The sequence below is a fragment of the Equus asinus genome, chromosome X (genome assembly GCF_041296235.1).
Source record: "Equus asinus isolate D_3611 breed Donkey chromosome X, EquAss-T2T_v2, whole genome shotgun sequence".
Lineage (NCBI taxonomy): Eukaryota > Metazoa > Chordata > Mammalia > Perissodactyla > Equidae > Equus > Equus asinus.
Window position 1 is genome coordinate 117,930,363 of NC_091820.1, and position 16,956 is coordinate 117,947,318.

At 33.5% G+C, this 16,956-nt stretch overlaps 1 long non-coding RNA gene across 1 annotated transcript in view; it reads right to left on the reverse strand.

Annotated features, from left to right (window-relative positions):
* LOC123282718 (uncharacterized) overlaps positions 1-16,956 on the reverse strand; it is a 440,967-nt gene that overhangs the window by 99,726 nt on the left and 324,285 nt on the right. Inside the window, exon 5 of the long non-coding RNA XR_011499886.1 lies at positions 12,360-12,572. This is a non-coding gene — a long non-coding RNA (uncharacterized lncRNA). The remainder of the gene's footprint in view (positions 1-12,359; positions 12,573-16,956) is intronic.

A 16,956-nucleotide genomic window follows, 5' to 3' on the forward strand; every position in this document is an offset into this window, starting at 1 on the left:
AAGAGGGAAGTTCACAGCAATAAATGTTTACATTAAGAAAAAAGGATATCAAATAAACTACCTACCACATAATCCAGCTACCATATGAACCAGCAATCCCACTTATGGATATATATCCAAAGGACATGAAATCAGGATCTCTAAGAGACATCTGCACTCCATGTTCATTATGACGTAATCACTATAATTAACCTAATTAACATATCTATCATCTCACATGGTTACCATTTCCATTCATTATTTTTTTCTTTTTTTGTGGTGAGGTCAGTTAAGATTTACTCTTAGTCAATTTCAAGTGTACAGTACAATACTGTTAACTATATTTGTTATGCTATAAAGTAGACCTCCAGAATTTATTCATTCTGTATACCTGAAACTTTATACCCTTTGACCAACATCTCCACAATTCCCACTTCCCCCATGCCATGGGAACCACTGTTCTACTCTCTGATTTTATGAGTTTGACTATTGTAGATTCCACATATGAGATTAGGCAGTATTTGTCTTTCTATGTATGGCTTATTTCACTTATTAAAATTTCTTCCAGGTCCATCCATGTTGTCTAAATGGCAGGATTTCTTTCTTTTTTAAGGCTGAGTAATATTCCATTTTAGATAGATAGATTATAAATTGATATCTACATTGATATAAATATCTATATCTATCACATATTTTTTATCCATTCATCTGTAGTGGGCATTTGGGTTGTTTCAATATTTTGTCTATTGTGAAGAATGCTCCAGTGAATATGGAGGTGCAGATATCTCTTGGAGAACCTGATTTCATTTCCTTTAGATATACACTCAGAAGTGGGATTGCTGAATTATATGGTAGTTCTATTTTTAACTTTTTGAGGAAACTTCATATTGTTTTCCATATTGGCTGTACCAATTTGCATTCCCATCAGCAGTGCACCAGGGTTCCCTTTTCTCCACACCCTTGCTAAAACTTAACTTTCATCTTTTTGATAATAGCCATTCTAACAGGTGTGAGATGATACTGCATTGTGATTTTGATTTGCATTTCCCTGATGATTAGGGATGTTGAGCATCTTTTCATATACCTGTTGGCCACTTGTGTCTCTTCTTTGGGGAAATGTCTATTCAGGTTCTTTGCTCATTTTATAATTGTATTATTTCTTTTCTTGCTATTGAGTTGTATGTGTTCCTTATATATTTTGAACATTAATCTCTTATCAGATACATGGTTGGCAAATATTTTCTCCTATTCCAGGGGTTGCCTTTTCACTCTGTTGATTTTTTCCTTTGCTGTGCAGAAGCTTTTTAGTTTGATGTAGTCCCACTTCTTTATTTGTGCTTTCATTGCCTTTGTTTTGAATGTCATATCCAAAAAATCATTGCCAACATCAATTTCAAGGAGCTTTTTCACAGTGTTTTCTTCTAGGAGTTTTATGGATTCAGGTCTTACATTTGAGTCTTTAACCTATTTTGAGGTTTTCTTTTATGATGTGAGATAAAAATCATTTCATTCTTCCGCATGTGGATATCCAGTTTTCCCAACATAATTTATTGAAGAGACTATCCTTTCTCCATTGTGTATTCTTTGCACACTTATCAAAGATCAGTTGACCATAGATAACTGGATTTATTTCTGGGCTCTCCATTCTGTCCCATTGGTCTACATGTCTGTTTTTATGCCAGTACCATGCTGTTTTTATTACTATAGTTTTGTAATATATTTTGAAATTAGAAAGTGTTATGTCTCTTGTTTATCCTGCTTGCTCAAGATTTCTTTGGCTATCTGGGGTCTTTTGTGGTTCCATGTGAATTTTATTTTTTTTCTATTTTTGTAAAGAATGTCATCGGTATTTTTATAGGGATTGCACTGAATCTCCAGATCACTTTGTGTAGTATGAACATTTAAAAATATTAACTCTTCCATTTTGTTAATTCATATAGGATGTCTTCCATTTACCTGTGTCTTCTTTAATTTCCTTTAATAATGTTTTATAATTTTCAGTGTGCAAGTCTTTCACCTCTTTGATTAATTTCCTCCTTAAGTAGTTTATTCTTTTGGCTGCTATTAAGAATGGGATTGTTTTTTTAATTTCTCTTTGGATAGTTTGTTGTTTATATATAGAAACATAACTGATTTATGTATGTCGATTTTGTATTCTGAAACTTTACTGAATTTGTTTATTAGTTTTAATATTTTTATTGTCGTTATTGAGTCTTTAGATTTTTCTACATATATGATTATGTCATCTACAAACAGAGATCATTTTAATTCTTCCTTTCTGATTTGGATGCCTTTTCTTTTTCTTGTCTAATTGTTCTGGCTAGGACTTCCAGTATTATGTTGAACAGAAGTGTTGAGATTACACATCCTTGCCCTGTACCAGATCTTAGAGGAAAAGCTTTCAGTTTTTCCCCATTGACTATGATGTTGGCCATAGGCTTTTCATATACAGGCATTATTGTGTTGAGGTAAGTTCCTTCTACCTATTTTGTTGAGTGGCAACCACGGCTTTCTCAACCAGCTCCATATTTTTGACTTCTCAGAATGTAAGATAAGTTGAACCATAGATATGTTCTGTAAACGTTTTCATCCAAATGCTTTCACCTAGAATAATGTATCTGAAATTCAACGATGTTGTTTCATATATCAGAAGTTTATTATTTTTTTATTGGTGAGTAGTATTTTATTGTATGAGAATGAACCACAGTTTATTTATCCTTTTCCTCTTTGATGGAGATTTGAGTGGCTTCATAATTTTGGCAATTATGTATAGAGCCAGCATAAACATTCACATGCTTGTGTTTATGTGAACTCTCTTTCCTTTCTCTTGAATACATATCTAGGAGTAGGATTGTTGAGTCATAGGGTAAGTGTATATTTAAATTTATAGTCAACAGCTTAGCTATTTTCCAAGGTGACTGTACCATTTTACATTATTACCAGAAATGTATGAGAATTCTAGTTTCTATGCATCCTCCTGACAGTTGGAATGGCTGGGTTTTCTCTGTTCATTTTGGTCATTTGAGTAGTCTGTTAGTTTCACTGTGGCTTAATTTTCTATTTCCCTAATGACTAGTAATATTAAGACTCTTTGCCTGCATTTATTGCAATATCTGTATGTTCTTTTTTTTCCTCCCAGATAAACCACCTGTCAGCATGCCCTTCTTGAAAGTTCTGTCTTTCCAAATATTTTTCTATTTATTTCTACTTTAATTCTTTTGTGCTCAAACAATATACTTTATAAGATTTCAATTATTTACATTTGTTTAAACCAGATTTGTTTCATAGACCAGAACGTGATCTATGTTGGGGAATGTTTCATGAGCACTTGAAAAGAACATGTATTCAACTGCTACTTTGTCAATTTTCCTCTATATGTCAATTAACACAAGTTAATTGATAGCATTACTTCGGTCTTCTATATCTTTGCTGATTTTCTGCCTAAAAGTTCTGTCAAATGTGGATTTGTCTATTTACATGGTCTATTTATGTATCTATGTAAATAGACAAAGGTAGACCATTTTACTCTATAACTATATGGGTCTTTACATTCAAGGTGGATTTCCTATAAACAACATATTCTGACAATCTCTGCCATTTAATTGGTGTTTATACCATTTAAATTTAATATAATTTTACGTGGTCATACTATGATCTATAATCTGTTCCTTCTGTTCTTTGCTTTTTTCTTCTTTTTCTGTCATCTTTTGTATTTATTATTTTCTATAAATCCATTTTTTCCACCATTGAGTAATGACTTTTCCTGTCACTAATTTTACTCTATTTCTCATGAGCACTGATTGCTCACTCATGGAAAAGAGCTTACAAGTGTATGCAAATTGTGTCTGTGCCCAGGATCCCAAGAATTCTATACTTTCACACTAGCTCACACATAGCCTTTAGAAATCCCTTAAAAATTTTACCTGATTTTTTTTTTTAACTGACTTGTATGGCATCTGGCCTCTCTTTGTCTGGTTTTCTGGCATAGGTGAGCCAGTACTTGTATCTCATTTCTCCTTGGAAGATCCTATATTTCTTTAGATTTCAAGCTATTTGGATTTTTTTCAGCCTCAGTTCTCTGATGGATTCAAGCAAATTTATCATTTAGTAACTACTCTAAATTTATTTTTTGTTTAGGTTGTGACCAAATCTCTTTCTAGCTTTCTGCATCTTGAAAAGAAGCAACATTATTCATAGTCCACATTTTGAGCAGCAAAATTCTAGAAAAATTCTCACCCCTTGAAGTAAAATGTTCCAAAAGAAGCCAAATATCAGAATGTTCTCATTGCTAGTAAGAGCTATTAACAACTACCTTTTCTTGACTTCTGTATTCGTTAAGCAATATAGTTTTCCCAACAAGACTCTATACAGACATCCTATTCTTAGCTTATACAGATATCTATATTAGTTTCCTGCTATGAATAAATTTAAGATGAATTTTGAGAGCACAATTACTCTTCAATAAGGTGATTGTTCACAAAAAATATGGTAACTATGGGAGGTGATGGATATGTTAATTAGCTTGATTGCAGTAATCATTTCACAATACATACATATATCAAAATGTCACATTGTACACCTTAAACATATATAATTATTTTTGTCAAAAATAAATGTTTCTTTAAAAAAAAAAAAGCTTAGCAGATACAGCTGTTCACCATGGGAAATTATGACTCTTGGTTCAATGAATGGATATAAAACTTGACCCTGAACCCATGGTGACCTAATTAAAATGAAGTCACGTCTTTAGTTCAGGCTAACTTTTCCCATTACTACAGGACACATTAACATTACACTTGACTGAGTAATCAGGAGAAAGGCAATATATAATGGCTTTGATGATGAAATATATGCACCCTACTGGTGACTGATGAATGCAGCTTGTACATAGCTACTGTGAATTTTTAAGATTGATTACGGCTTCTGAACTGGTCCTATACAAGGAGATCCTTCTGAATGCCCCTCAATCTAACATTCTGGGTAGACATACCATAAAAACAAAACATCTGTCAAATGTTACTCAGTCTTTTGAAGGTAAAAAAAAAAAAGAAGCTTTTATATTCAAACTTTTTTGAGCTTCACTAACAAGTCAGTGCTTTGTTCAGACTCTTTCAGTTATAGCAGCTCAGTAAGGCTTTACTTTTGAATTTCTATCTGGGCCTGGGGAATGAAAGTACAGAGATAGTGGCCTACTTTGTATATCAAAAAAGAATAGCTACCTTTTCATGTGCTCTAGAATACTTCCCCCTCCTGGCCAAATGCCCATTGAGTTTCCCCAATCTTAGAATCATTTAAAAAAGACAAAGATTAAATAACTGTCCTGATTGCTTAGGAAGTAAAAACTTCAGTAAAAATGGTAAAGATAATAGGAACTCCCAGACCTGAGAGTTCAATCTGCCAATTTCATGTAAACTTACCAAATTCAAGAATTATTCAGTGAACATTTTGTGCTCAAAACTTTCCTAATTGCTGGGAGAATATATAAATAATACAAAGACAGAGACTGTCCTAAATTAGCTTATCCAACTGTGAAAAAACAAGACACATGCACAGGAAACAAGAGAAAGTAGAATGTAATTAAACTTGTATTGTAGAGATAGTAGATACCATGAGGATCAAAAAATATAAAGGATGCTCTGAGAACTAATCAGAGGTCACAGTGGTTCATTGGCAAATCTGCCATATAGATCTGTTTTGTTTAGTTAGATGAGTGTTATTTTTGTTTAATTTGGTTTGGTTTCTTTCAACCTTTTTTTGTTTTTAAAACATGTTCTAAGCTATATAAGCTGTATTGATAATAAAATTAATTCCCACAAACTTTCACCTAGGTTCACCAATTGTTAACATTTCATCTTATTGGCTTACACATACTCACATGCATTTTCTATTTTCTCTCTCTCTCTCCCCACAAATTGTTTAAGAGCAAGTTGGAGACATAATGACTATCTAACTTGAAACATTACAGCATACACCTCTGAAGAACAAGGGCTTTTTTTTTACCCAACCATGTAAAATTATCAAATTTAGACAATTTAATTTGATACACTATTATCATTTAATATGAGCCTCATATTCAAATCTTGTCAATATTTACTTTTATTTCAATTTTCTAATTAATTATCTACTCTAAAATCATGGATTGAATTTAGTTATCATGCCTCTTTAGTCTACTTTAAACAGGAATATTTACTCAATTTCTGGATATCTTTCATGGTATTTACATATTTAAAGTGTTCAAGCTAGTTGTTTGTTTTTAATGAATTTGGATATCTTTATTTTCAGTTTGCCACAGATCTCCATAATAAATGATGCAGGGTTGCCATCATAGTCTATATGAATGTTATCACATGAATTAAGGTTGAATAGTCTCACTTTTGAATTAACTTTCTGGCCAATGGAAGTATTCAAGTTTGAGACTCAGCTATGGAAGGCTTCAAGGAAGTGAAAAGATTTGGAGAAAAACATGAGGATATTTAAGGTGTGGGGAGACGTGTCAGTGTACATGAACATAGCATACACATGAGATAGCTGGAAGAATGGCCCAAGTATGCTAGGTTAGTTCAAAGGAGTAAGTTACTTATAATTATAATTTAGAAATGGTATATTCATTTTTTAAATCAATATTGTAACAGAAGTATCTCTGTATATAATCTTAAGGAAGCCTCAGAAAGAGAATTGCTGGTAACCATACCAATCAATTCAGATGCAAAGTAAACAGCAAACTATTAGCTGACTTCTACTCTGACTATATTGTAGTAACAAGGACCACACCTAACTTCTCAACATAAACAATTAGAGAACTGGACAAAGTATATAAAATAGCTCTTTTCACATATTGGACAATGGACAGCATAGGCCTTGGAGCTCTAAGAGAAGGGAAACAAACAAGGTGAGCCTCACAAGAGCGCCAGCTTTCCATATGAAGGCAATCTCCACAATGAGGGTATAGATATAGATAATCCAAACAGAGCTTGGTGGCCTTGCTGAGTTGAAAAGATGGAGATCAGAGTTCAGAGATACTGAGGAGGCTGAAATTTGTAAGGCAGAATTCTGGATAAGCAAGAGCTATGCAGAAATAAAACTGTCAGACATCTATGTAGCCATCCCTTGTGATTGCATAATGCAAAACCCTATAAAGCTGGGCAAAGAATGACTAGAGGGTTGCAAGCTTAGCAATTCCTAGAGCTCATATAAGTCAGTAAAAATTTAAGTTCCAACCAGTCACAGCAGAGAGTCCTTGGTGATCCCAGGGACATTCAGTGGAAACCCCAGAGGAATCACTCCTTAATAGTACAATTCAACTATGCCTGGAGTAAAGGTTAACCTAGAATTCCCTTAGAAAATATTAAAAACAGACCTTGAGGGGATCAAATTGATCTGCAAGTTACTTATTTTTTTCCAAAACAAAATCAAACAACTTTCATGGAAGATGACAAAACTCAGACAATCAACAATGTAACATTCACAATGTTCAGTATTTCCATAAAAAAATTACTATGTCAATATGTAAGAAAACATGACTCATATAGTCAAGATTTCAAATTTCCACAGATCAATCTGTACATTTAATGTAATTTTCGTCAAAATCCTACAATAATTTGGAGATGCATGTAAACTGACAAGAAAATTTGTTCGGAAAGGCAAAGGAACAGTAACAGCAAAAGAAATTTTAACAACAATAAAATTTGAGGATTCACTCTGATTTTAAGATATGCAAAAATGCACTATGGTACTGGCAAGGAATAAACACTGATCAATAGAATAGAACAGAATCCAGAAATAGACCCACACAAATATGGTCAATTGATTTTTGACAAATGTACAAAAGCAATTCAATGAAGAAGGGATAGTCAAACAAATGGTGCTTGAACAGTTTGAGATCCATGTGAAAAAAAACAAACCTCAACATGGACATCTACATACATTTGAAAAATAATACCATATTAATATATGAGTTATGCTCTTTGTTCAATCTATAACAAACAATCTGTGTGCAAATATATTCATGTACACTTTGCAATCATTCTGAATCCCCTGAGATTTGGAATCACTGAATTTGAAGCACATCAAATCCAGTGGTAGCAAGTGATACGTGAGGCATGCTATTTCTCTAATCTACAGGCACTTCTCATGATACATATATATTTTCTTCTGGAAAATTCATGCTACCGTGCCACAAAGAGAGCAAAATTAGCAGAAAGTAGGTGGCTGGCTTAGAGAAGACTCATTCTTACTTCTAAACAAATAAAGAGCAAAAGGTTAGTATAACTGTTTTAATTTAATATTTAATTTAGATGGCAACAAGGCATTTTTCTTTTTCTAAAGTAAAACATTTGTTGAGTATCTACTATGTTCCAGTGCTTTACATCATGATGATTAGAGACAAGGCACAGATAACTGGTTAGTTTGCATAGTTCTCACACCAAAATTTAAGTTTTTTCTACTTATACTGCTTTTAGGTCCTGCTTACCTAAACATTTCCTACACACTTTCTAAAATCAAGGAATATTGGTTGATAGCATGATTGTTAAGTAAGGCAAAGTTCATACTAAGTACTGACACCACTTATTGATTTACCGCCATTATTCGCAGAGTTTTAGGCTGTTAATGACCATATAAGGCATCTCATTCCACTATTAAACAACTCACATAGTTATCAAGTCTTTAACTCTGTAATTCTTCTTCCACTATCTACTTGGGCAAAATTATGACCAACAGCTACCTATAAATTGTGTGCTTCTCCCATTTTGCCAGGGCCTAGATGAAGAAAATGTAGTCAGGAAACACAGTGGAAATAAAGAAAAAGAAAACAAAATAAAATGATAAGTTCAATAACTGGTACAGGAGGAATGAAGTAAAATATTTAGTCCAGTAAAATATCTGTCATAATGAAAAGTAAACTCCTAAGAATGGCATTTAGGACACTCCAAGATCTTGAATCTATCTCCCTTCCTTTTCAGACCTATAGTCCAAAATTCCCCTCTATGTACTCTATATCACACTCAAACTATTCTACTACTCATTCACAGAACTTACCTCACATTTTTCTACCCATGTGATTTTGCTAACATAATTTACTCTGCCTGTTATGTCTTTCTTTCATCTCTTGCACATCCAAATTCAACTTGGTCTACAAGGCTTAGTTTAAATGCTTTCTGCTCTATGGAATCTTTCAAATCTAGAAATATTCTCACATTTCTCTGATTTTTTGCTCACATTCCTTTATGTTTATCTCCTCCATGGCACTTAGAACAGTTTATGTTATATCACAGATGCATGTGCACATATTTTGTCTTTCCTGTCAGAAGTTGTTAGGGTGAAGATGATTTTTTTCTCTGTTTTGAACCACAAGTACAATGAGTTAAACTAATCATACCCCTCTTTTGAAGGCAAACTATCTTCATCAGTTCAGGGTTCATAAATCACATTTACCTTTCCATACACCACAGTGCTTTGCCTAGAATATACATTCAGAAAACTTTTTTTGAATGAATGAATGAAATGAGTGAGTATATAAACTATGGGGCTTGACTCCCCTAGCCACAGAAACTTTGTGATTTCCCACTCATTTTCAAAACATTTTTGGGACTTTGTCTTCCAAATAGAGCAGACTACTTCATTATAGAAACACATTCCTGCCCACAGCAACTAGGAAAGTAAGATTTAAAAAATAATCTATTTGAATAGATTGGAGAATTACTATAACAATAAAGATTTGAGGGTCTAAGATTCTGGGGTAAAATGAAGAACAAGGAGTTAACCAAAATTCAGTTCCACTTTTTCCGTCGAGGTGTTTGCCAACTTTTAAACAGTAACAGAGAGACTAGTAAATCAAACAGAAATCAGTGGCTGGTAGGCTGCACAGATAAACTGAGCTTTCAGAAATCTCATGGAATAAGAGAGATAAAAATGGTATTCACGTCCTGTCAAGGAAGAACAGCCCTAGCACGCCAGTCATAGAGTTGGGGCCCCTGAAATACCACTCTCCAGTAATAAAGAGAAATCAGAACTAGTTTAGCCCTCTAAAGGAATGAAACACATTTTTAAAATAATTTCAAATCAAGACTTGATAAAGGTGATCTCGCCCTCCCTTAATTGTCCATTAGAAGTAAAAGTAAATCCTCTCTGAAGGAAAAAAACCATTTGCCATGCACTTAAATTATGGCAACAATTTTTAATATAAAAACTATTACATTAAATAAAAAAATAGTAGGCATTCCACAAAAAGGATAAAATGAGCAAAAGGCAAGGGAGAAAAAAGACAGTAGAAAGTAATGTAGAGGAGATCTAATTATTGGAGTTATCAATGCATACCTTAAGATACATATGTTAAATGTGTTCTTGGGCCAGCCCAATGGTGTATTGGTTAAGTACATGTGCTCCACTTCAGCGGCCTGGGGTTCACAGGTTCAGATCCTGGGCACAGACCTACACACTGCTCATCAAGGTAGGCTGTGACAGTGTCCCACATGCAAAATGGAAGAAGATTGGCACAGATGTTAGCTCAGTGACAATCTTCCTCAAAGAAAAAGAGGAAGACTGGCAACAGATGTTAGCTCAGGGCCAATCTTCCTCACCAAAAAAATAATAAAGTAAAAAATTTTTTAAAAATGTGTTCTAAAAAATACGTGAAAAGATGGAGAAGTTCAACATAAAGCTGAAGTCAATACAGAATTCAGTGTAAATATAAAACTGGGAAAACAAAAACGGAAATTAAGAATTCAATAAACGGTTTGGTCCCAGAGCATATTAGAAACAATCTAAAGGATGAGTATTGAACTGGGGAAAAACTCAGTAGATATGATTCTACATATTAGAATCACAGAGAGAAAGATAAACAAAAATAGAAGAGAACATAAAGGATGTAAAGGACACAGTGAAAAGAGTAACAAATGTATTTACAGTCCAGAAGAGAGAGAGAGAATGGGACAGAAGAAATATTTCAACATATACAAATGTAGAATTTTGCCAGTTTCGCTATAAATCACAAGCAGAAAAAAATATAAAAATAATATCTAGCAATCTTCTAGACCAAAGACAATGAGAAAGATCTTAAAAAAGAGGCAAAAAACACATAGCTTTCAAAGGAACAATGGTAAGATTTTTAACTACTTTCTCAAAAGAAATGAGGTAAGGCAGAAGCTAATGGAATGAAACTGCTAACCTAGAAGTCTATGTCTAGTGAAAATATCTTTTAAAAATGAAACTTAAATAAACTTTCCAAATACCAAAACTGAGGGAATTTTTCAGATAATTTCTAGGCCATACTAAAAGAAATGTTAAAAATATAGACACTTTATAATGACAAAGGGTCCCAGGCATCAAAAAGATGTAACAATCCAAAAGTTTTCCACTTAGTTGTTATATAAAGTAAAAAACATAGAGAACAACAAAAATTATAGATATAATAAATACACAATCACAGAGAAAGATTTTAACCTTTCTTAATAACTAATAAAATAAGCATATACAAAATCAGTAATGATGCATAGGATGTGAGTAACATGACTGACTAACTTGCCCTAATTGACATTTTAACAAGCACTACACACAGCACCTGAAAAGCACTCATTTTTCCCAAATGTAAATGGAACATTAACCAAAATTGGAAAGGCTGGGCCATATCACAAATTATCTGTATGATTATTGAAATCATACAAAGCATGTTCTCTGACCACAGGGTAATTAAGCTGAAAACAAACAATGAATCATAACTAGAATATCACTAAATTCTTAAAAATTAAGCAACACACTTCTAAATATACTGTGGACCAAAAAATAAATCAGAAAGAAAATTGAAATAGCTTGAACTATATAATAATGAATATATCAAATCTTATAGGATACCTTTAAAACCATGCTTAGGAGGAATTACATAATCTTAAAATATTATATTAGAAGGAATTAAGACTAAAAATCAATTAAGGATCTATCTCAAACAGTTAGTAAAAGAACAGCAACATAAATGCAAAACAAGAAGAAGGAAGGAAATAATGAAGATGAGAGAATTTGATGAAATAGAAAACAAACATACATGGGAGAGCATCAATAAACCAAAAGTGGATTTTTTGAAAAGATTAATTAAATTTATGAACCCAGTAAGACTTTTTTTAAAAAAAGTAAGAAAGAACAATCAATATCATATCCTGTAGATATTTAAAAAATTAACAAAGGTTTGTGGTGGTTTTAAAATGCCCACAAATTCTTTGATGCTTCTCCCTTCAAGAGGTGGATCCAAATTCTCTTCTGACTGAGTGTGGACTGGAATTAGTGACTCCCATCTACCAAATAGAATGAAGGGGGAATTAATGGTGTGCGACTTTGGAGAATAGATCGTAAAATGTGCTTCAGCTTCCTGCTCGTTCTCTCTTTTGGATTACCTGCTCTGGAGGAAGATAGATGCCAAGTCATAAGGATAGTCATCCATGGAGAAGCTAGGAAGTGGGCCTCCAGCCGAAAGCCAATGAGGAAATGATATTTCCTGCCAGCAGCCATGTGAGTGAGCCATCTTGGAAGTGGATCCTCCACCTGTGGTCAAGCCTTCAGATGACTGCAGCTCCCCTGACATCTTGACTGCAACCTCATGAAGAGACCTTGAGAAAGAAACACCCAGATGCACTGCTTTCAGATTTGTCACTTCAGAAACAATGTAAATAATAAATTTGTGTGTTTTAAGATGCTAACTTTTAGGGTAATTTATTAAACAATGATAAAGAACTAATACAAGGTTATAATGAAAAACGTTAACAAAGATTTGCCAAAACAAATAAAAATTTACATGAAATTTTTTTTAAAAAAACTTACCAATATTAGCACAAGAATAAATAAATATTTGATTAATCTTAATAACCATTAAGGAAATTAAATCTGTAACTTAAATTCAAAGAACTAATTAAAGACTTCCAAGAAGAGATGGATTCAAGGTTGAACTCATCTAAAAGTGCATAGAGATTCGAATAAAATAAAAAATAATTCCAAACTGGTCTTTTTTTTTCTCTTTCTCTGTGTTTATTCATTTATTTTTTTTTTATTGCAGTAACAGTGGTTTATAACATTATATAAATTTCAGGCAGGCATCGTTATATTTCGATGTCTATGTAGATTACATCATGTTCACCACCCAAAGACAAATTACAATCCATCACCACACACATAGACCTAATCACCCCTTTACCCCCCTCTCTCTCCCCTTCTCCTCTGGTAACCACCAATCCAATCTCTGTTGGTATGTTTGTTGTTTCTATCTTCCACTTATGAGTGAGATCATACGGTATTTGAATTTCTCCGTCTGACTTATTTCACTTCGCATAATATCCTGAAGGTACATCCATGTTGTCACAAATGGCCAGATTTCATCGTTTCTTATGGCTGAGTAGTGTGTATATTTGCCACATCTTCTTTATTCATTTGTCCCTTGATGGGGACTACGTTGCTTCCATGTCTTGGCTATTGTGAATAATGCTGCAATGAACATAGGAGTGGCACGTATCTTTACGCATTTGTGTTTTCGTTTTCTTTGGATAAATACCCAGCAGAGGAATAGCTGGATCATATGGCAGTACTAGTCTTCATTTTTTGAGGAATCTTCACACTGTTTTCCGTAGTGGCTGGACCAGTTTGCATTCAGAGCAGTAGTGTATGAAATTTCCTTTCTCTCCACATCCTCTCCAATACTTGTTTCCTGTCTTGTTAATTATAGCCATTCTGACAAGAGTGAGGTGATATCTCATTGTAGTTTTGATTTGCGTTTCCATGATAATTACTGATGTTGAACATCTTTTCATGTGCCTGTTGGCCATCTGTATATCTTCTATGGAGAAATGTCTGTTCAGATCTTTTGCCCATTTTTTAATTGGGTTGTTAGTTTTTTGTTGTTGTCAAGATGTATGAATTCCTTGTGTACTGTGGATATTAACCCCTTATCAGACATATGGTGTGCAAACATCTTCTGCCAATTGTTATGTTGTCTTTTCATTTTGTTAATGGTTTCTTTTGCTGTGCAGAAGGTTTTTAGTTTGATGTAGCCCAATTTGTTTATGTTTTTCTATTGTTTCCCTTGCCCAGTCAGACATGGTAATTGCAAATATGCTGCTAAGGGCAATATAGAAAAGTGTACTGTCTATGTTTTCTTCTAGAAGTCTCATGGTTTCAGGTTTATTCAAGTTTTTCATCCATTTGGAGTTAATTTTTGTGTATGGTGTAAGATAGTCTACTTTCCTTCCTTTGCGTGTGGCTGTCCAGTTTTCCCAACATCATTTACTGAAGAGACTTGCTTTTCTCCCTTGTATGTACTTGGCTCCCTTGTTGAAACTGAGCAGTCCATAGATGTGTGGGTTTACATCTGGGCTCTCAATTCTGTTCCATTGATCTGTGTGTCTGTTTTTGAGCTAGTATCATTCTGTTTTGGATACTATTGCTTTGTAGTGTATTTTGAAATCAGGGAGTGTGATATCTCCAGCTTTGTCCCTTTTTTCTCAGGATTCCTTTGTCTATTTGGGGTCTTTTGTTGTTCTATATAAATTTTAGGATTTATTGTTTAATTTCTGTGAAAAATGTTGGAACTTTGATAGGGATTGTATTGAATCTGTAGATTGCTTTAGGAAGTATAGGCATTTTAACTATGCTACTTCTTTCAATCCAAAAGCATGGAATATCTTTCCATTTCTTTGTCTCTACTTCAATTACTTTCAACTATGTATTATAGTTTTCAGTGTAGAGATCTTTCACCTCTTTGGTGAAATTTATTCCTACATAATTTATTCTTTTGTTGCAGTTGTAAATGGTACTGTATTTTTAATTTCTCTTCCTACTACTTCATTCTTAGTGTGTAGAAACACAACAGATTTTTGTATGTTGATTTTGTGTCCTGCAAATTTACCATATTCCTTTACTATTTCTAAAAGATTTTTAGTGGATTCTTCAGGGTTTACTATATCTAAAATCATATCGTGTGAAAATAGTGACAATTTCATTTCTTCCTTTCCAATTTGGATCACTTTTATTTCTTTCTCTTCCCTGATTGCTCTGGCTAAGACTTCAAATACTATGTTAAATAAGAGTGATGAAAGTGGGCATCCATGTCTGGTTCCTGTTCTTAGAGGGGTGGCTTGTTCTCCATTGAGAATATTAGCTGTTGGTTTGTCATTTAAGGCTTTTATTATGTTTAGGCACTTTGCTTCTATACCCATTTTATTCAGAGTTTTTATCATAAGTAGATGTTGTATCTTGTCAAATGTATTCTCTGCATCTATTGGAATGATCTTGTGATTTTTATTCTTCATTTTGTTAATGTGGTGTATCACGTTGATTTATTTGTGGATGTTGAACCATCCCTGCTTCCCTGGAATAAATCCAAATTAATCATGGTGTATGATCCTTTTAACGTATTGGTGTATCGTTTTTGATAGTATTTTGTTGAGCAATTTTGTATGGATGTTCATCAGTGATATTAGCCTGTAATTTTCTTTTTTGTGTTGACCTTGTCTGGTTTTGTTGTCAGGGTAATGTTGGTCTGTGAGAATGAGTTAGGAAGCTTCCACTTATCTTCAATTTTTGGAATTGTTTGAGAAGGATAGGTATTAAGACTTCTTTGAATGTTTGGTAGAATTCACCAGGGAAGCCGTCTGGTCCTGGACTTTTACTTTTTTGGGAAGTTTTTGAGTACTGTTTCAATATCCTTAGTGATTTTTGTTCTATTCAAATTGTCTATTTCTTCTTTTCTCAGTTTTGGAAGGTTGTATGATTCTAAGAATTTATCTATTTCTCCTCGATTGTCCAATTTGTTAGCGTATAGCTTTTTGTAATATCCTCTTATAATCTTTTGTATTTCTGAGGTGTCTTTTGTAATTTCTCCTCTTTCATTTCTGATGTTATTTATTTGAGCCTTCTCTCTTTCTTTTCTTGGTGAATCTAGCTAAAGGTTTGTCAATTTTGTTTATCTTTTCAAAGATCCAGCTCTTGGTTTCATTGATTTTTTTCTGTTGCTTTTCAGTCTCTATTTCTTTTATTTCTGCTATGATTTTTAATACTGACTTCCTTTTACTGATTTGGGGTTTTCTTTGCTCTTCTTTTTCCATTTCCTTTAGGTGCACCGTTAGATTGTGTATTTGAGATTTTTCTTATTTATGTAGGTAGGACTGTATTGTAGTCAACTTCCCTATTAGAACTGCTTTTGCTGTATCCCACAGATTTTGGATGGTTGTATTTTCATTTTCATTTGTTTCAAGGCATTTTTGATTTCTCTTTTGATTTCTTCATTGACCCAAACATTGTTCTGTAGCATTTTTTTTATCCCCACATATTTGTGCTTTTCTGATTTTCTTCCTGTAGTTGATCTCTAGTTTCGTAAGTTTGTTGTCAGAAAAGATGGTTGGTATGATTTGATATACTCAAATTTATTGAGACTTGTTTTATGGCCTAATATGTGATCAATCCTGGAGAATGTTCCATGTGCATTTGAAAAGAATGTGTATTCAGCAGTTTGGGGATGGAATGTTCTGTATATAGCTACTTAGTCCATCTGGTCTAATGTGTCATTTAAGGCCAATGTTTCCTTATTGGTCTTCTGATTGGGTGATCTAGCCATTGGTGTAAGTGGAGTGTTAAAGTTCCCTACTATTATTGTGTTATTGTCTGTTTCTCCTTTTATGTCTGTTAGTAATTGCTTTATATATTTAGGTGCTTCTGTGTTGGGTGCATAGATATTTACAAGCATTATATCCTCTTGTTGGATTGTTCCCTCTATCATTATGTAGTACCCTTCTTTGTCTCTTGTTACAGGTTTATTCTAATGTCTATTTTATCTGATACAAGTATTGCTACCCCAGCTTTATTGTCTATGCAATTAGCATGGAGTATCTTTTTCCAGCCCTTGACTTTTAGCTTGTGAATGTATTTAGGTCTGAAGTGCGTCTCTTGTATGCAGAATAAATAGGGATCTTCTTTTTTAATCCAATTGGCCACACTATGTCTTTTGAT